Source organism: Carassius auratus, chromosome 43 (assembly GCF_003368295.1).
Source record: "Carassius auratus strain Wakin chromosome 43, ASM336829v1, whole genome shotgun sequence".
Classification (NCBI taxonomy): domain Eukaryota; kingdom Metazoa; phylum Chordata; class Actinopteri; order Cypriniformes; family Cyprinidae; genus Carassius; species Carassius auratus.
In genome coordinates, this window is record NC_039285.1 from 21668952 (window position 1) to 21690107 (window position 21156).

Sequence of the window (21156 nt, forward strand, 5' to 3'; positions counted from 1 at the left end):
ACCTAGAATTGATCTGTCTGCATCGTCTGCACTCGAACATTTCAGTGGGCTTAAATAGATCACTCTTTACAAAGGATTTAGTTCCCAAACAACTGACAGTTTTGACCCAAATATGATTTTCAGTTACAAAAATTAATCCAAAATTTCGACATTAATAACTAACTTTTAGCAACGTCAGACGCACGCGCGCTCACAAGATCTCCCGGTTCTTACTTCTGTAGACTCGCACTAAACGGTTCATTTGAATCAGTGAGTGGTCGACTCCAGAACAGCTGCAATCAACGAATCGTTTGGTGCGATTCGCGATCCGATTTAAAAGTTTATTTTGAAAAGATTCAGTTCGTTCATGATGAATCAGGCACCGCTTCTGCCTGTCGGAGCACGTGATATTATAGGGAGTAACGATATGTTTTATGAAATGTAGTGAAGTAAAAAGTAAGATTTTATGCTTTGGAATGTAGTGAAGTAAAAGTAAAAGTTGCTCAAAATAAAACTACTCCAGTAAAGTACAGATACTTGAAAAATGTACTTAAGTACAGTAACGAAGTAAAGCTACTCCGTTACTGTCCACCACTGACATTTACGTATACTACATGTGCACATTTAGTTAAATTAAGCATTCTTCTTTTCCAAAAGTGCCAAAGAGAATGAAACAGGATCCCTCTGAATGCCATATGCTCTTCTGGAAAGTGCTGTGACTTTTGAAGGTGAATTATAGTCTTGCTTTCAGTGCAGAAAGTATTGAGCCCTGTAGACCAGGCTGTGGATTAACAGAAGAGACTTTCCTCTGATGAAGCCTGACACTGAACTAATTGTGTAAGGCCTCAGGGATCCGGCAGAGAGAGAGAGAGTCAGAAGTGGCTGAAATGTTATAATGGGCAATTACAGCAGTGTGCCCACTTTGCCCTCACCTGGACATGTTTCTAATGAGCACTTGGAATATAATTAGAGGTCAGAGGTCAGTGTGCTATAACCCAGGGGTCACTAGAGGAGAAGACAATGATGGATGGAGATGCCACTACTACACTTTTCAACTTTTTTTTTTTTTGAATCGCCCAGAAAATAATGATAATGTGAAATATTTACAGTAACAACAGTCAGTGCACAACAATGATTAATTGAACAACAACTAAACAACAGCGGAAGTAAATACTGCTGGTCTACAAGTATCCATGTTTATACCAGATGACAGATGAGGATATTAATAAGAAAAAATAATGCTTGGAGAAACATTTAATTCACCATGAGTCTAGCTAAACGGTGGCTAAAAATGCTTTGGTGGACACACAGCCCAAGACAAGTTACAAATGTGGTTAAAAACTCAAGATGCAATGGAGTGGAATGGAAAAAGATGCATTTTTTAAAAGTTAGTGACATGACGTGTAAGCAAAGTATGTTATGCTCAGAACTTGTGTTCTGCATTAAACCCATCTAAAGCAATTTTTACACTAGTGAGTTTTCATTTTAAAACAGCATTTTGAGATGAAAAAAGATCCTTTTCTACACTTGCGTCTTCACTGCATTTCAGAAACGATCTCCGTCCACACTACACAACCGAAAATATGTCACATGACCATCCGTGCATGTTCAACAATGTGCATGATGTTATTGTTTACACGGTTGTCAAGGAAACACAGAGTGAATGTTGGGAGCGTGTTCGAAAGTCTCAGTTTTCGAGAGTCGAAAACACCTGAATAGTGTATACAACAGGTAACTGTAGCAAAAGTTATGCATTTTAAAACAGAAACTCACTAGTGTAAACATAGCCAAAGTCCTTATAAGACAAGTAATGTCACCGGGTGGCCATCTTTGAAACATCTCTCGGGCATGCAATCGAATTTGGAATCATCAAATTGTCTAAAACTGTTCACTAAGCTTACGATTACATTTCATATTTGAAATCAGCAAAGAAATCTGATGACAACTGTGTCATAAATGTTGTTACTTTTGCTCAAATTGCGTTATTACAATGTATTTTTCAGGCTAGATCAGCCAGTGTACATGTGCAGCCCTAAGAGCACATCGAAGAACGCTGACTGTTTCTATAGCAACTGGGATGCTTCTAACCAAAAAAAAATGTCTGCCAGAATGGGGAATCAAACCCACAACCTTCAGGGTATAGCTCTGACTCACTAACCATTAGGCCACAACTGCCTAAAGTTAAGCACCGCATTTTAGAATGCCATCACTGCATCTGAAATTCAATACATTCTTACTATAAAGTTTGTGAAAAACAGAACATCAAAAGCAGTAGAATGTGCATGGAATCTACCTCCTACATATCTATGAAGGATATAGCATATTTCATATTTCATGCAGCTGCCGTTAGAAGCTCCAATTCCCATAGAAACCTGAGACTTGCACTTATGACAGCACATACCCTTACAAAAAATAAGTTTATTCAAGTGTGCTATTAGTATTCTCCTAGAATCCGTTTTTTCATTATTATATGGTAGAGGGCGCTAGTACACATCTTCTGCACAGAATTTCCACAAAAAAAAAAAAAACACAAGTGAAGAAGAAAAAGAAACAACAGATGCTAACACATGTAATCTAACACGATCATCTGACATTAAACAGCATAAAAGCTGCAACGTTATGGAATAAAATATCGACCAATGACAAGGTAATAATAACACTAAATCTTTGGAGTGTTGATCGACTTTGATTTTCATTCTGAATCCAATTCATAGTCTTTTTTTTTAAGCTTTTTTGTTCAAAATGTTTTTTTTTTTTTTTTTTTTTTTTTTTTTTACAAAACTTTAATAATGTATGAAACTAGAATTTTGTTTGTTTGATTATTTGTTTACAAGCAGATACCCTGTTCTTTCTGTGGATGATTTGTATGTTCAGATATTCATATAACAAAATATATACAAATTAAAACCTAAATAAGGACATAGTAGTATACTTAAAGGGTTAGTTCGCCCAAAAATGAAAATTAAGTCATTAATAACTCACCCTTATGCTGTTCCAAACATGTAAGGCATCCTTTTATCTTCGGAACACATTTTAAAATATTTTAGATTTAGTCCGAGAGCTCTCAGTCCCTCCATTGAAGCTGTGTGTACGGTACACTGTCCATGTCCAGAAAGGTAAGAAAAACATCTTTAAAGTAGTCCATGTGACATCAGAGGGTCCGTTGGAATTTTTTGAAGCATCGAAAATACATTTTGGTCCAAAAATAGCAAAAACGATGACTTTATTCAGCATTGTCTTCTCTTCCGTGTCTGTTGTGAGGGAGAGTTCAAATCAAAACAGTCTGGATATCCGGTTTGCGAACTAATCATTCAGTTCACCAAATCGAACTGAATCGTTTTAAACGGTTCGCATCTCTAATACGCATTAATCCACAAATGATTTATCTTAACTTTTTTTTTAATGTGGCTGACACCCCCTCTGAGTTCAAACAAACCAAAATCCCGGAGTAATGCATGCACTCAAACAGTACACTGACTGAACTGCTGTGAAGATGAATGATGAAGATGAACACCGAGCCGAGCCAGACAACGAACAATAGACTGACTCGTTCACGGGTGAAGAACCGGTTGCATCGGTGTTCGGATCACCAGCAGTTCTTTCGGACAGTTCGATTCAATAAACTGGTTGAAGAAAACGGTTCACTGTTCTTTTGCGCTCGACATAATGGCGTCATTTGCAATGATTGCCCTTGATTCAAGCCTTCGGTTTACCCTCGCTCTTAACACTAGCACAGAATCAGTTCAGAATCAATCACCAAAAGAATCAGTTCAGTTCAGACGCTCTGTGTGTCGGTCTGCTTCACGCTGAATCACACATGCACAGTATCATCAGCTCCTCGGTTCACGAATCGAACGCGTCTGACAGAAACGGTTCTTCTCTCGTGAACGAGTCAGTCTATTGTTCGTTATCTGGCTCGGCTTGGTGTTCATCTTTAGTCCTCTCTTCACAGCAGTTCAGTCAGTGTACTGTTTGAGTACATGAACTCCGGGATATTGGTTTGTTTGAACTTAGAGGGAGTGTCAGCCACATTAAACAAGTGAACAGCTTAAGTCATTTGTGGATTAATGCGTATTAGAGATGCGAACCGTTTAAAACGATTCAGTTCGATTTGGTGAACTGAATGATTCGTTCGCGAACCGGATATCCAGACTGTTTTGATTTGAACTCTCCCTCACAACAGACACGGAAGAGAAGACAATGCTGAATAAAGTCATAGTTTTTGCTATTTTTGGACCAAAATGTATTTTCGATGCTTCAAAAAATTCCAACGGACCCTCTGATGTCACATGTACTACTTTGATGATGTTTTTCTTACATTTTCTGGACATGGACAGTGTACCGTACACACAGCTTCAATGGAGGGACTGAGAGCTCTCGGACTAAATCTAAAATATCTTAAACTGTGTTCTGAAGATAAAAGGAGGTCTTACGTTTTTGGAACAGCATAAGGGTGAGTTATTAATGACATCGTTTTCATTTTTGGGTGAACTAACCCTTTAAAGTATGATGTGAAGTTCACTTAAACTTCACTGAAACTTCACTGATAACTTATGACTATACTTTGAGTATAAAACTACTAAACTAGTAGCTTACTGAGACTATACTTCAAAGTGTACAAAGTATTTAATTAGTAAACTATAAGTATACCTCTAAGTTCACTTTTAGTATAATTGCATTAAAAACTACAAACTAGTTGTGTACTCAAAGTTTACAACTGTTATATTTAAAGTATACTTAGAACAATACTTTATGTACTAAAAAGTGGGCAAGTTTAGTCCCAAGGAGTACTGGAACAGTACACTTACAAGTATACTACTAGAATACTGATATTTGTGTACTTGCTATTTCAAAATATACTTGGACTTTACTTAAGTATACTTACAATAAACGATGTATACTACTTTTTGATAAGGGCATGCATTGGCTGGTCTAGACTGAAAAATAAGCTTCTAAACGTTATTGATGCATTAGCATAAGAAACAACATTCACGGGCCAAATCATTTCAGAATTTGTTACTAATTTGAAATATATATTTTCATTTTGATTTCAGCAGGAAAATTATTTTGGTAAAATAATTAACATTTTGCAGATACGGCAAAGTGTATGTTACATTTTTTCCATAACAGTATATCCTTTGACTGCTTTACCACTGTGTGTGAGTGCTACCCAGCAGTGTTACTTCTACATTATGCTGTTGAATTATATAACTGCATGATCTCGTTAAGAGAAGTTTACATTTCATGAAGAAAATGTGTTTCTTGCCCACGCAAAACTCACCAAACTTGGAATTTAATTTACCCATCCATTTTTATATATTTGCTTTTTTTTACATGCTTTTCACATTTAGCTTCAGGGAATTTCTCGCTTCAGTAATGAAGGAGAAGGCCTTGTAGTTATTTTAAACAGGGAAAGATACATGTAATGTGTGTGTGTGTGTGTGTGTGTGTGTGTGTGTGGTGCTTGAGTGCCATTGTGTTAAGAAGGGCTGCCATGTCATTATGATAATAATAAAACTGTCAATAATTCAGGATCCAGCTTCCATCAAGTTGTACCTGTGCAGGACTATTAAAATCAGATAAACACGAGTTCCCTCATGTCGTATGAATCCACTCTCACAGTATTACTGTTTCAAAGTCCTGTTTTCTTGAGAGTTCAGGAAGAGGACATGCAGTCTGTCTTAAAATGACAGTGGTCATGCGGAAATATTTATAAATGCCTTTACATTTTAAAGATTGAGGTCTGAGGCTGACGGGGGTTCTACAGCTTTAAAAGATATCGCATATGGGACTATGAGAATGGGACTTAATTCAGTAAAACTCAAAAAAAGAAAACTAAATAAAGCAGGCACTTTCCATGAATAGGTTACATAATAGGTCTTTATTTTGTACTTTTTCAACAAATGGACATTGAAAGGAGCCTAAATTTGACCTAAATTTATTTGCACTGTTTAATGTTTTGTTATTTACAGGGGGGGGGGGGGTGAAATGCTCGTTTTCACTCAATATCCTGTTAATCTTGAGTACCTATAGAGTAGTACTGCATCCTTCATAACTCCAAAAAGTCTTTAGTTTTATTATATTCATAAGAGAAAGATAGTCTGTACCGATTTGTCAATTATTTGTGTTCAAATACATAAGTTAATTTGAATGGAAATGCATACATTTGATATTAAGTTTGCGTTTTGTCATTAAATAACAAATGCAAAAAAAAAAAAAAAAACATATTTAATGATAATTATAAACAGAGAAATGCAGGTAAAATTTATGCTTCACAGATTGGCAGTAACTGTACTCGCCTGACATTAGAATTGGTGCACGGAAAGAGAAAGGCTCGTCCAATTAACATTTATTGTCTGCGTTTTAGGAGATATATAACTTAATGAAGGAGATTAAACTTCAGTAAGAGATAGAATATTCAATTATTAAGCCATTAAGTAAAGTTTGCAGTGATCTCCAGGTTTGCTGGTGCAGGCTGTCAATGGTTTCTTAGTATGTAGGTGACATGGCGTAGGAATGCTGGGAAATGCCTCTGTCCATGAGGAGAGCAGATGGCTTTGTGTTTGCTGCAGGCTTTCCAGCTCCCAGTGGTGCAGATCACTTGCTCTCCCCTTCCACTTATTTTACTGACGTTTCTCTCCGTCATCCTCCCATCCGAATGAACACTTTTTTTATAACCTCAGACATCATCTTGGTAATGCAATATATATATTTTGTTGTGAGGATTTTTTTTTTTTTACCCCGTGTACTAGAAAACACAATATGCCAAAGGGCTTAATTTATAAAATCAGCTACACTGAGTGCTTTTGTTGTTTCTGAAATTCCTAGGGATTCCCTTTCGAATAATAAATGCTGAGTTTTCTGGGATGTTTTTTTTTTTATGAACTCAATAAATAAATAATAAATGCTTTAAGGGACGATTCTCCCAAAGTGAAAATCCTGTCATCATTTACTCAACTTGTGTTGTTTAAAACCTGTATATCTCAGTGGAAGACAAAGAAGATGTTAAGCTGAAAGTAAGCCGGTCCCCATTCATTTCCATTGCATCTTTTTATCCACACAAAGAAACTGAATGCTGAGCCACTCTCGTCATTCTGCCTAACATCTCCTTTTGAGCTATAAGAAAGTAAAAAAAGCCATATACCTGTATTTCATTTTTCATTTTAATTACAAGAAACATCAGATCAATCCTCTTTTCAACTTTCAAAACATTGAGGAAGAAGCTAAAAGCCCATTTCAACAGTCAAAACTTGTATTATGTTATAAAAGCACATTTATATTGCCATCTTTCTCTTTCATTTCACATTTCTCCGACTGTCAAACCATTTTTGTTGTACAAAACTATTGCAACAGTGTTTTAATCAGGTTTAAGTTTTTAGTTGCAAAAAGCACACTAAGCAGAAAGTGTAAACCGAGACCAGACATTACGTGCATGACTGCAACAACAGAGACTGACTGTCGTCAATGTGCCTTCACTTTTCAAGTAAGCGTTCCTATACTAACCCAGCTAAACACCTGAGAACAAGACATCGTTATGGCATTCTGCTCTGTTGTGCTTTATATAGAGACAATTCAACATAAAACAAGAAACTCAATAACCATTCCCACTCTTATTTCTGCATGTCCAACGCTATCTCACGACCAATTCGTACGTATTTTACGAGGTGGCTTATTCGTACAAATTTGTATGACCTCACGCGTACGATTTTATACGACCCCAGTGACGGTTAGGTTTAGGGGCGGGGTTAGGTGTAGGTCATTCGTACAAATTCATACGAATTGTCAAATCATAAAATACGTACGATTTGGCAACAATCGTATGAATTTGTACGAGTGTGGTTATACGAATTCGTACGAATAAGCCATCTTGTGAAAAATGTACGAATTGCCGTGAGATCGGGTTGGCATGTCAGATCGTCAACGTCTGGACCTTCATTTTGCTTGGCTCCAGACCCAGTAGAAAAGGTCAGCTTTAAGTGAAACTCACACACATCTGAAATAGCATATAATACTTACCGTACGCAAGAAATCAGAGAACATGCAATTATAATCAAGACTATACAAAATGAACTATGAACACATATACAAATAATGAACAACCGTGTAAGCGATCTTTCATATTAACTGAAACGAAAAGGTCTCAGAGTGGTTTTGAATGTAATGCTTGTGTTTTCTCGACTGATTGAATAAGTCAGGCACTGCTTGATGGTTTTTGGTGATGAAAAATGATGCCAGTCTGTTCTCCTCTGCTTTACTGCCATTTCTTCAGATTAAGGCATCCTGTCTTTTGAGATCTTAGAAGGTGGTGTAGATGTAGACGAAGATAACCACCAGGAGGTTGAGCACGGTGCCGATGATCCCCAATATTGCCAGAATCCTCTCCTCGCGGTCGTTCTCTGGCTCCTCCGCGATGGCTCGACACCTATGATGATGGCCATGGGGGAGCATGTTTAATATCACTGATCCCCACCTCCAGGGGGCGCCACGCCTGCTACAGAGACAGACACAGAGAGAGAGAGAGGGAGAGTGGTTGATTGGTTGGGTGTTTTGACGTTGCTAGGGATTTTCTAAGGTGTTGTGGGTGTTTGTAAGAGTATATAAGAGTATATGTGGTATAGGGCACTGTAGATGGTTACTAGGCAATTTCTTGTTGTCTTGAGTCAAGTGTGTGAAGCTCAAGTATGATATTCTGCTTTTGAGTGGTTGCTACATAGCTAGTGTGTTTGGGGTCATTGTTAGGGGGCTGCTATGGCATTATGGGTGATAATGACTGGAATGATTATCATACATCTCCACAGTGCAGGACATGCAAGACAAACAATTAATGCCAGCCTTGATGTTGCTTTAATATTAAATGCAATCAAATTGCGTTAATGAACATTGTTTAACATTGCAGGACAATTATATTTGAACTCAGCATCGGGATCAAATCATTGTATTGTATCTTCATAAAATGACTAAACAATAGTAAATTGTGCCTTGTAAGATTCTTTAAGGTGGCAGACATATAACTCCTCATGCTTGGTTCATGATTTGTGAAATCTAACACAGCATGTTACAGTTGACTGAAGGGCTTGTTCTTAAAATAGCAAGCTCTGGGTTGTTGCACATTCACAATCATGGCGTCCGGTTTCACCACCTTGTCATTAAACAGCTAATCAGACGGGAACTGATCAGATTCACACGCTTTAAGGGATTGCAGAAAATATGCCCAGTAAAGATGGTAGTGCACCTTCTCGAGTGTTTATTTGTTGTGTTTGTCACAGAAGATGGCTGGAGGTTAGCAGCACTGAGCCGAGCAGCTGTTGCGGCAGCATAAGGACCCATGAGACTCTGTGAGACAAGCCTGTCACCCTCTTTCCACTCTGCTATGGCTTAGCCATTCAGCAGTGAAATGCGATTATTTCCGACCCAATTAGGGGAAAATACAAGCGGCACCTCCTTGCTCAAGGCCCAGTCAGAAAGGCACTTGCACATGGCCCAAACGCCCTGTGTGGCTCAGAGGGACATTCAACAACCCTGCACAACAGCCACATGGCTGCTAGAAATGAAGAGGATCTGAAACAAACAGAACAGAACAGAAACACAGAGAAGAGGGGAAAGAAATGAAAATGCTGAGTGCATACAATGAATTTTCTGAATCCAGAGGGAATTTAGAGGAAGCTACTTGGTGTATGTTAAGATAGGACACTTGTGTACTATTATCCACTAATAAGGAAACTCTAGAGATTTGTTATTAGCATTAGGTATTCTAAACATCAACGTTTACATAACTACCATATTTTGAAGTCCTCATTGCACTACATATTGTATACTAAGGGTACAAAAGCCAGTTGAGCAGCATGTTCACAGTGCAACTGAATTTTGCATTATTGACACACTGTTTTCCTAATGAATGTTGTTCAGCTGCTTTGATGCAATGTATTTTGTTTACAGCGCTATATAAATAAAGGTGACTTGACTTGCAACGACATGCTTGGCTCTTCTATGCCAGGCCAGTGATGCATTTGAAAACTGGAGGAATTCTAGTCCTGTGTTGAGTCAGAATTTAATAAAAGTGTGGGCGGACAATTAGACGAATGAAAGATGGGTTGGGTTGACTCACATTATTTGAGCCCAACAGCCTAGAACCACTGTCAGAAAAATCAGCATCATCAGATGAGCTCAATGAGTCAAGCATCTTGTTCTGCCCATTGTACTATACAGCTCTTTAAATGAATATGGTGCACAACAAAAGCAGTACTTTCTTTCAGAAACATCACTGACAGTGTGTGTTATTGTCTGCAATGAATTCGAACAGACTTATTTTGAGTATGGATTGTCTGTCATCATCCAGCCTCGTTTGTGCTAAATAATAGCAGTACTCCAACATCTCCATGTGAGATCATCAGTCAGAATATTCTATCCATAGCTAAAGCATATCAGTAATGTCAGAGATTGTATAAGGAATACAAAACCAATCGCAGAAAGCACCTGTGTGCAGTCCGGAGAGGTTGAGAAAGCAGGTCAGAGCCCAGTTTGAATTCAGAATGAATACTACTGTAAATACAGGAGTCCAGTGGCACACATGCAAGTCCACAAAGCATGCATTAGTGATTACTTTTCGCATGTGCCCACATTACAAGAGCCCACACTGCAATATTAATATTATAAGGGATCTCAAAGAGCATGCATATGTTTAATGTGGTTAAAATTAGATCCTAACTAGGCATGAACATGACATATAATGAGAACCCACTTCTGAACATATAAATCATGTTAAACTGAAAGAGAGGTAGAGTGTCAAAAACATAACCCCAGCATTTCTCAGTGATTTCTTTTGTCAGACCAATTATCTATTATCAGCATCTAAAGGGCAAAGTTGCTACTTTGAAAAGTTCTGCTCCCTATAAGCTGTTTTTTCTCCAAAGTTCCTCTTTTTACTCAAAATGCATTACATAATACAGGATAAATAACGGGTAAGAGTATTTAAAAAAGAAAAACATTCACAACATTTGCCCATCTCCATGAGTACTGTCCATCTACTGGTTAATATTTAAACATTTCCACTTTTTACCTGTTTTGTTTCGTTTAGAGAGGTCATACACATTGCATAGTTTTATTTTTAAATAAAAGGAGCCTTTTATTTGAAAGATTGCAAACTATATTAGACCCAACAGCAGACACACCTATGAGGTAAACATTACTCTTTTCACATGCAAAGTTTGTGTTTATATAGAAGCCACAGCAGACAAAATAAAACGTTTAATACTAAGGAAAACAGTTATGGTTATAAAAACGTTATTTTTTTAATCATCCACAAACTTTTGAGTCTGCTTCAGATTGCCATGCATGCGATTCTTCTGAAGCATGAATAGAGTGTACTTAGGCGATATTAAATACTTTTCAGAAAGTAAAAAATAGCCATTTATGTCCTCACACAATCTGAATTACCCACAGACCCTTAATGACTGCATACCAATGTCTCTGTGTATTATGAACAAAGACCAGCCGGACAGCTCCATGTCACTAATAATCAGGAAATCTAAATCATGACAAGTTTGCAGAGGCACGTATTGGCACATAAATCAATCAAATTCATTGTACGTGTGCCCTTATTCCCATCAATTTAGTGCCTGGACCCAGACTTCCTTTCAGCCCCGGTCAATTAAAGCAAAAACAGATTAACATGAAGTTAAGTTCAGAGGAAGAGCAGGATGAAAAATGCCCAGTCACAGCTCTAAAACTCTCAGATAAAAAGTCCAGAGTGTGTTTAGGTACATCAGCCTCAGTATTTGCATTACAGATTTTAGTCATTTGGTTTCCCTACAGAGTCCCAACAACACCATTAGACTGACACGGAGACCTCTTAAGCCGGAAGACCCGAAATAGCTGAGCCTCCTCCCTAATGGACCGTCTGTGGCCCAGTTCTGTCTGCCTTCAAAGTGACTGTGACCAATTCAGTTATACCTTCTCAGAAAATCATTTTGACTTTTGAGTCACCTAGACTGAAATCCATCAAATCAGTTTACCCATCTGTCAGTCCCAAAATGTCTTAATTCCACAAATCAAAGCCTTAACAGGTTTTGAATTAGAGCAGGAAATCTCAAATTCATAAAGTCATATAATTAAATCTTTTATGTATTGCATTGCATTCAATCCATGAAAATCTTCCTCTGTATTTTTGTTTTGATTTTCAATACAAATATCTATACAATCTTAAATCACATTTACATGGGATGATTTTCTCAGAAAATGAACAAACTAGGTAAGTACTTAATATAATTCTGTCTGCGGTGAACCTTGTTTTATTTTTTAATTAAATGGATTTTTCTGAGTCATAAGTTCATTTTTTTCTCATAAAAAAAGACTTCTTATTTTATGCTATTTTGCTTCTCAAGTACATTTAGACATTTGCACTGGAAAACATGATACAATACTGAGGAGGAACAGCACTTTTTTTGTAAAATAAATGAAAAAGTAAAGGAGATTTAATTTTTTGGAAGTCATATTTTCAAACCTTGAAAGCAAATATAAAAAGCAAATATTTACATTTAGATATCATATTAACAAATTGTGTTCCATTCAGTTTATTCCTTAAATTTTCTTTCATAAAACCTGGAGGTAGTCAGAAACATGTAATGTGATTGCATTTGTGAAGCAAATGCTAATGCGTCATGATGCATCCCAGACAACAGTAAATAACTGTCTACTCCTCAGCTGATGCCAGTCAACCATTTTTTTAAGGTTAAATAAGAAAAAAAACTGCTGATTGAAAATGAGTCATACAGTACAAATATATAAACACAAAAACAGCAAACAAAACCTCACATAAGCACTTAAAGTGATAAAATATATATTTTATATATTTGTATAAAAATAGATTACACTAAATTATTTAAATTGGTGTGCTTTTACAAAAATATTTACAAAAAGATATAGATGATCAGTGATCAGCGGCAGCTGCATCTAATTCCCACAGCCTACTTAATGCCCTGTCTTTCGTCTCTTGTTTGTCAGATCATTGCTTGAGGTCCTCTGTGTTGCATGTCTGTCTTCCTCCCATTCAGCATTCATTCTCGTGGGTCTGTTCCGGTTCCGTGTTTCACTGTGGATTACTTTGTCATCACCCGGACCTTTCATCATCTTTCACCAGCGTACTTAATTCACCATCTCACCCGTCCTGTGCTGTCATCGAGGTCCCTGTGCCACCCGCCGTCAGCTGATGCCTTTCTCATTCATTTCTGTCAATAAACTGTAACTTGCAATTTGCTTCCTGTCTTCAATCCCTGACAGAATGATCTGACCACTATGGAAACAGCATGTTCCTGCATGGGTTGGCTGACCGTGTCCAGAGAGAGATCTACATCCTAGATCTTCTGACTTCTCTCAATGGACTCATTGAGTTGGCACTAAGAGTAGATGCATGACTGTCCCGAGTAGAGCGACGGACCCTACCCAGTCATACTACGAGAGACCCTGCTGGTACACGAGTCAGCAGTGGGGACGCAGTCAGCCCTGTCCACGATCACGAGCCCATGCAGGTGGGGCGAGCTCGGCTTTCCCAGAGGAGAAGGAGATGCGGAGATCCCAGGGCCTTTGCCTCTATTGCGGGGAGCTGGTCATCACGCCTACATCTGTCCAGTAAAAGTATGAGGCTACTATCGGGTGGGATCTCCACCGAGAAGACCTCATCATTATCTACACTTCTTCCAGTAAGTTTCATGAGTCTTGTCTTGTGTCTGCCTGTCCATCTGTTTCTGTGTCTGTGTTTCAGGAGGAAGCAGTGAATTTGTCAAACGTGCCCGCGGAGTACCTCGACATGAAGGAAGTAATGCTGCTTCTCTTCTTCTGCATCACCCCTATGACTGTGCCATAGATTTGCTGTCAGGTAAATCTCAGCCTAAAGCCAAATTATATTTGCTTTCTGTTTCCGGAAAGGGAGCTATGGAGAAATATATTTCTGATTCTCTAGCTTCGGGGTTCTTCCGCCCTTCCTCTTCTCCAGGGTTCTTTTTTTGGGGGAAGAAGGACTGGTCTCTGTGACCTTGTATCGATTACCGGGGACTGAACAGCATCATGGTAAAGAATACTCATCCTTTGCCGTTGATATCTTCGGCCTTCGAGAGGTTGCAGGGAGCGTCAATCTTCACAAAATTGGATTTACATAATGCTTATCATTTGCTCTGCATTAGGGAGGGGGATGAATGGAAGACCACTTTTAACACCCCCAGGGTGCACTTTGAATATTTGGTCATGCATTTCGGTTTGTCCAACTCACCAGCACTCTTCCAGACATTCGTCAATGACGTGCTGCGAGATATGGTCGACCAATTCATATATGTCTACCTGGATGTCATTTCGATTTTTTCATCTTCTCTCCAGGAATATGTGCAGCATGTCCGACGAGTGCTTCAGAGGTTGCTAGAGAATGGGCTTTTTGTCAAGGCGAAGAAATGTGCTTTTCATGCTGTGGTGGGGGATGCGTGGTTCAGCGAGGTCTGTGACGGGAGAGAGAGCGAGGAGACGAGCGGCGGTAAGTGAGTTAAATGCAAAACCACTAACACCCGGGTCTCGTTACAGTGATTGGCGTGGGGAGACGATATTTAAGCTGGTCAGGCACTGGCAAAGAGAGAGGGAGCTGAGGACTCATGGGGACGTGGAGGCGAGGAAGCAAGGAAGACAAACGTTGCAGAGTTTTGTAGAGGTAGTGAAGTAATTTGAAGTGCGTGTCCGTGTGGGGGATTTGTTTATTTTATTTTGAAGAAAGTACCCACAAGCCTCAGAAAGCCGACCCCGATCTCCTTCCTTCTCACCAACACGAACTGAAACATATCACACATGCACAGTCTGTTCATTTTCTGGGAACATTAAGGCTGTGGTAGATTGGCCAAATCCAGATTCCCGTAAGGCCCTACAGAGATTTCCAACTTCTACCGGAGTTTTATTCGCAACTTCAGCCAACTATCACGTCTCTGACCGCCTTGACCTCCCCCAGAACTACGTTCAGGTGGTCAGACACAGCCTGTGTTTGCCAAACTTAAGGGTTGCTTTGTTTCAGCCCCCATCTTAATTACCCCTTTGGATAGCTGTAGTGCTATCCCAACGTTCTCCCAGAGATGAAAGGATGCACCCATGCGCGTTTTTGTCCCATCGGTTATCCCTTGTTGAACGTAATCATGATATTGGTAACCGAGAGTTGTTGGCAGTCAAGTTGGCATTGGAAGAATGGCACCTCTGGTTAGAAGGCCTTTTATAGTATGGACTGACCATAAGAATCTAGAATACATTAGAACCGCCAAAAGGTTGAGCTCCAGGCATGCTCAGTGGGCACTTTTGGTCATTTTGATTTTAATCTCTCATACTGCCGGGTTCCAAGAACATCAAACCCGATTCTTTGTCACGCATTTCTGACCGTTCCAAACGCCTGTCTACTCCCGTGTGTATTTTACCAGAGAAATAAGTGGTCTCCACACTCACATGGGAGGTCGAATTGAAGGTCAAGACGGCCTTAGAAAGGGGTAACACCTCCGCACGGTTGCCCACCGAATCGGTTATTTGTGTGTTGGGATTATGGTCCGACGTCATTCAATGGGGGCACTGTTGCAATGTGGCTTGTCATCTAGGAGTTAATCCTACTAAGTTTTTGGTCAAGCAACGATTCTGGTGGCAACTTATCGCTCGCGATGATCACAGTTTTGTTTTGGCTTGCTCAGTTTGCACCACTGGTAAGACTTCCAATCAACTCCCAGATGGGTAACTTCAACTGCTGCCATTCCCTTCAAGACCCAGGTCCCATATTGCACTAGATTTTATTACCTCCCTCCCAGGGACAGTAGTTTTGACCGTGGTGGACCGGTTCTCAAAAGCGGCCCACTTTATTCCCTTGCCCAAATTACCCTCAGCCAAAGAGACAGACAGCATTGACCGTCATAGATTACGTCTTTCATGGCCTTTCAAAAAAAAAAAAAAAAAAAAAACACTATTAGTAAATTGCCTTCTGGAAAGTATGTAAATTTACTGTACATGTACTCAGTACTTGGTAGGGGCTCCTTTTACTTTAATTACTGCCTCAATTCGGCATACTGTAGCATGGAGGTGATCAGTTTGTGGCACTGCTGAGGTGGTATGGAAGCCCAGGTTTCTTTGTCAGTGGCCTTCAGCTCATCTGCATTTTTTGGTCTCGTTTCCCATTTTCCTCTTGACAATAGCCCATAGATTCTCTCTGGGGTTCAGGTCTTGTAAGTTTGCTGGACAGTCAAGCACACAAACACCATTGTCATTTAACCAACTTTTGGTGCTTTTGGCAGTGTGGGCAGGTGCCAAATCCTGCTGGAAAATGAAATCAGCATCTTCAAAAAGCTGGTCAGCAGAAGGAATCATGAAGTGCTCCAAAATTTCTTGGTAAACAGTTGCAGTGACTTTGGTTTAAAAAAAAAAAAACACAATGGACCAACACCAGCAGATGATATTGCACCCCAAATCATCACAGACTGTGGAAACTTAACACTGAACTTCAAGCAAGCTATGAGCTCCTCCACCCTTCCTCCAGACTCTAGGACCTTGGTTTCAAATGAAATGAAATACAAATGAAATACAAAACTTGATCTCATCTGTGTGTGTATGTGTGTGTGTGTGTGTGTATTTAGGTAATTGGATTCATTTTAAGAGGAAAACAATAGAAAAAATTGAGATTTGGGATTTCACTGGAAGTAATAATGGAGAACCATTATGAGGAAGTAAAGAAAGAAAAGAGATGGCAGTACACAGAGAGACAGACGTGGATGCGATCTGAAATCCACCCACTTCATGGGAATGACAAACACTGAGTTTTTGGATGATTGCATAACAGAGGAAATAATGAGATTGCTATGGGTCGTTGAACTGAGTCCATGCTGAAGACCCAGAAAGTGAGAGAATTTCACAATGAGAGTGTTCCCTGCAGAAAACACACTCTGACTGACACCAGATCTCGGTTTAGAAACATTGTCTGCCTTTTAGCCAGAGAAGGGCCTCTCGTATTTCTCAGAAGGCAACTGAAAGCATGTGCTAATGTGAGTGTCATGAACACGTTCACTAATGGGTCCATAATTTGCAAACCACTCCATCACATGCTTCACAAACACATTCAGTTTCTCTCTCTCTCTCTCTCTTGCTGTATCTCAGCCTTACACCCACACACACAGATGATGATTCATGCTGCTATGGTACAGTGCATACAGACTTGAGCATTTGTGTTCACTCCTTCTACAAATTAATATCCTTTTGTTCTGAGGTCCACTTGTATTGTAAGCATAGTTTGCATAAAAATATTCAGAATTTAGTTTTTATGACCACATTCCATCTTCTTTCTTACCCATATTGAATAAATACAGTTCCTAACACAATATTGTGACCTGAAAACACTTTTACCATAGCATGAGTGTAAGCTAATTCAATTTAACATTTACATAATGTAAGCAGCTCCATATGTTTGTTATTTCTGTTGAAGTAAACTTGGTCGGTAGCGCACTTGGTACAGCACTGTACTTGTGATACAGACTGCTTTGGTATGAGTCCTGTGAAAAGACACTATAAAAGCAAGATTGGGTAATTGGGTGATTTTAATTCTAAAGTAAAGATCATTGTAACCCATCAGTAATGACTCAAGTATTGCCAAATATTTCCAAAATCATCACAATTAAAAAATCCAAAGACTTGAACTACTTCAGTCTGCGTGCAATTAATTTATTTAATCAATTGAAGATCATGGTAATCCACTAGTAATGACTCAAGTTTTACTACATTCTTCTAAAGTAGTTACTAATTTGGATCATTATTCTAAATTAAGAATGACTTCACTCAAGTGACTCCAGTGTTAACAAATCCATTGGAAGGAATTTATATCAAAAACCTTACAAAACCCTCAAAAGTTTGCAATGACTCCTGTCATTACTAGTGATCTTAAATTTAGAAATGATTTTACATTATGCATATTAATTATAAATCTACATACAGTAGTTCTTAGCAGATCTCTTGGAGGTATGACAAATAGTAGTTACTGCTTAGCTAATAGGTAACTACCACGTTCGATTAATCACTGTTAGTATTTTATTCTTTACTATACTTTATTTTACTCACTAACATTACATGACATATCTGACTTAAGTTTCCCCCTTGTAAAACCTCAAATTAAATCTACAATATCCTACTGTACTTCTATTGCTGCCTGCTCTTTGTCTCTCTCTGATAATCTGTCTGGTCCTGCTCAGATTCTCTCATTATATAATGAAGCTACATATAATTTCTTGGAGGATCTGGCCCCATTAAAGACCAGAACGGTCCCCTTAGCTCATTCTTCCCTTTGGTTCACCCTGGAGCTCAGATTAATAAAAGCTAAGGGTTGGCGTCTTGAGCCACTGTATAATAAGTCTGGTCTTCTTGTTCATGGTACCTTTACTCAGAGATCATGTTACAATATAAAAAAGCACTTAATACTGCATGCTCTACTTACCTGTCCACTATTATTAACAAAGCAATGTGTAAACCAAGATATCAACAAACTCATCAAACCGCCATCTTGCTTTCCTAATGGTTTTTCTAACCTCTGTCAATATTTTATGTACAAAATTGACAATATATTTTTGCCTTTTCTTTCTTTGCTCCTTCAGAATCCTATGCCTCTCAGATACCCTATTCACTTTCTTACTGTACTACACTCACCAGTACATCTGTGGTTGAACAGCTAATTATGAGCCAATACTAACGGACCTGCTCAGAAACTTTCTATCTTGTCTCATATCTATCATTCATGTGTTAAATAGATCCCTTATGACTGGTTATGTACTTACTGGACTGACAGTAGGCGTGATCACCCGGGTACTCAATTTTTGACCTAGACGAAACAGTCCTGGGTAATTTTAGACCAATCTCCAACCTTCCGTTTTTGTCTAAGGTCCTAGAAAAGGTGGTCAGAGAAACTGGCCTGCAGTGGCTAAGTTTATACCTCTCAGAAAGGCAACAGTTAATTAGCATTGATAAACTCAAATCTCACTCTCTCACGTTTTCCTGTGGAATGCCTCAAGGATCTGTTATTGGTCCACTTCTGTTTTTAAACTACATGCTTCCTCTGGGTCAGATCACCCAGCGCCATGGTCTTAATTTCCAAATATAACACTGATCATTCACTATCATTCAAATCTATTTTTCTGCACAGCCTAATTCCTTTTTTTGTGTGTGTTAACATCATGCCTACATGATCTTAAAGTATGGATGGCTCAAAATGTCTTACAAAAAAGAGATTTGGTTATTTGGCCCAACATCCTTTGTCTCCTCTCATCTTGACTCATCTGTTAACATCGACGGAGATATAGTTCATCCCTCCCCCACTGTACGTAATCTCTGTATACTATTTGATTTTACACTATGCTTTGAACCCCATGTCAACCCATGTCAATCCTGTTTTTCCATTGCCCGTATTTGACCATCAATAAATGTCAAAGATGCTGAAACAGTTATCCATGCTTTTATCACGTCACGCCTGGACCATTGTAACTCCTTGTCATATGATCTACTCAACAAAGCACTTGATTGTTTGCAGCTAAAATAAATTCAGTTTAAAATTCAGCTGCTTGTGTCCTTACATTTACCAAAAAGATCAGCCCACTCAGTCTCATTAGTCTATTATTTGTTCCAGAGCAAATAGCTTTGGCTGTGGGCAAAGTCTCATAACTTTATATTTTTATATAACCTGTATGTTGTATCAGAGCGCTGCCTTCATTCTCTGACTGAATTGCTTAGCAACTTTTATAATACTAAAGTTGTTCATTAAATATTACCATTCAGCAAATATACATTATAATATTTAATAGCAATATTTGTTATCGCAAAATTGTGTTTGTGAGCTTGCAAGGAATCAAGTATTTGTTCATTTGGCATTTATTCACATTTTCTCAATAAACTGCACGTATTCTACTTCAACATGTCTCAATGAACTGAATGTTTCATTAAGTCCTCTCATATGGAGTTTGGAAGATCATTCCAGCATTAAGGCACCGTGGGAACATGTTGAGGTACTGTAGGCAGTGGAGTGAAACAATGAGAAATACCATAAGACACTTATTAAAGCACACTTCACTATCAAAGCAAATCAGGAAGCACTTCTAACCGGCACGACCAGTTCGGTGTGTAGAATTTGCATATATAAAATGCAACAGTTGAGCTATTAAAGCAGAGTTGCTGTGATTGTGTCAAGGATTTTATCATATCGAAAAAATGTCGAAGAAAGAAATAACCTGCAAGTAAGTTCACCACAAAACTTTCTCCTGTAGACATTTTTAAATGCATCTCTATGTTAAATTTTGAAAATTGTTTGATTTATTTTGAACTGGAATAAAATGCAGATACAGTAGAAGATCTCAGAGATTTACACATGCTATTATTTTTCATATAAAGAGCTACTTGGGAAGGATTCATATATATTCACTGCCTTGGTTTAATTTAAATTATCCATCAGTCTTTTCCATGGGTTGTCCATGAAGTGTGCTCTGATCATAGGAATGTATTGTCCAGATCATGTGGTTTTATGGACTTTTCTGTCTTTCTGTAGATATTTCATACATGCCGCTTGTAATAAGGGGAATGACTGTGGGTTCTCTCATGATCTGCAAAACAGCAAGTCCAACATGATCTGTACATTCTACCAGAAAGGACAGTGTACCTATGGAGACAAGTCTGGTGGTTGCCATGATTTAAACATGAGTCTATTATCAATGCAAACTTTTAATTCAATTTTTGTTTTTAAGTTTGCATTGTTAATAGAGGCAAGTTTCATTTACAGCAGCCACCAGATTTTCTTTTACTTTTTTTTCAAGCATTTGCCTGTAGAGATCAGTGATAATCAATCGTAATATATGGTTTAACCGTGTAATGGCATTGTCAGTTTAAATGTTCTTGTGTTATTGTTTTAGATATGACCATGTTAGACAACGCCCACCACCCTCCAGCTCACCAGCAGCAGATAACACTGACAGAGCCAGTAGTGCGGGAGCATCAGTTCCAAGAACGGGACCCAAAAAAGAAAATGCATGACTATTCACACAACCTTCACATCATAGAAAGGGACATCAAAGCAAAATTCCTCTAATTTCACTATGATATGAAATGTAACAAAATGTAAAAAAAATAAATAAATCTTTAAACCTAAAGAAACTTGTCATT

The 21156-nt window shown here is 38.5% G+C and overlaps 1 long non-coding RNA gene across 4 annotated transcripts; it reads left to right on the plus strand.

Moving 5' to 3' along the window:
• Positions 1-2520: 2520 nt before the first annotated feature.
• Positions 2521-21132, plus strand: LOC113061892 (uncharacterized). Of its 4 annotated transcripts, none has more exons than XR_003278456.1 (5): positions 2521-2626; positions 13255-13608; positions 13736-13849; positions 14344-14494; positions 20907-21132. It is a non-coding gene; the product is annotated as an uncharacterized LOC113061892 (long non-coding RNA). The 4 variants fall into 4 exon arrangements; XR_003278457.1 differs by adding an exon at positions 13029-13157 and having other exon boundaries at positions 2527-2626; positions 13255-13849; XR_003278454.1 differs by having other exon boundaries at positions 13255-13849.
• The last annotated feature ends 24 nt before the right edge of the window (positions 21133-21156 follow it).